This window comes from Mandrillus leucophaeus, unplaced genomic scaffold, assembly GCF_000951045.1.
Source record: "Mandrillus leucophaeus isolate KB7577 unplaced genomic scaffold, Mleu.le_1.0 Scaffold531, whole genome shotgun sequence".
Taxonomy (NCBI): domain Eukaryota; kingdom Metazoa; phylum Chordata; class Mammalia; order Primates; family Cercopithecidae; genus Mandrillus; species Mandrillus leucophaeus.
The window spans coordinates 1,565,253-1,566,030 of NW_012105709.1; the positions used below are offsets into that span (position 1 = coordinate 1,565,253).

At 37.8% G+C, this 778-nt stretch overlaps 1 protein-coding gene across 3 annotated transcripts in view; it reads right to left on the reverse strand.

Annotated features, from left to right (window-relative positions):
- AIG1 (androgen-induced 1) overlaps positions 1-778 on the reverse strand; it is a 292,472-nt gene that overhangs the window by 20,132 nt on the left and 271,562 nt on the right. The gene's annotated exons all lie outside the window — the stretch shown is intronic.

Sequence of the window (778 nt, forward strand, 5' to 3'; positions counted from 1 at the left end):
GCTAATTTTTGTATTTTTAGTAGAGACAGGGTTTCACCATGTTGGCCAGGCTGGTCTTGAACTCCTGGCCTCAAGTGATCCACCCGCCTTGGCCTACCAAAGTGCTGGGCTTACAAGTGTGAGCCACTGTGCCTGGCCTAATTCATTTTTTTAAAATTGAAGTATGATTTATATACAAAAAGGTATACATAACGTACACATGTTGATGAGTTTGCAGGTGAGTATAAGTCCATTGAAACCATCACCATAAATAGTGCCATAAACATAACCATCACCTGTAAAACCTTTCTCTCTCTGGTTTTTTGGTGATACAAACATTTAACATAAGATCTACTCGCTTAAGTTTTAAGTACACACTAGAATATTGTTAATTATGGCTTTTATGCTGTATAGTAGATCTCAAGGACTTACCTTGAATCATTGAAATGTACCCTTTTACCAACACCTCCTTGAGTCCCTTCCCAGCCCCAGGTAACCACCGTTCTACTCTCTGCTTCTATGTCTTTGGCTATTTTATATTCTTGATATGGGATCATGTAGTCTGGTTTATTTCACTTAGAATAATGTCATTTCAGCGGAATCCACATTTTAGCAAATGGAAGGATTTATTCCTTTTTAAGGGCTGAATAATATTCCATTCTATGTATATACACCTTTTATTTATCACTCATCTCTCATTGGACATTTAGGTTGTTTCCATGTCTTTACCACAGTGAATAATGCTGCAAAAACATGGGAATGCTGATGCCTCTTCGAGACCCTGATTGCAACTCTTTTG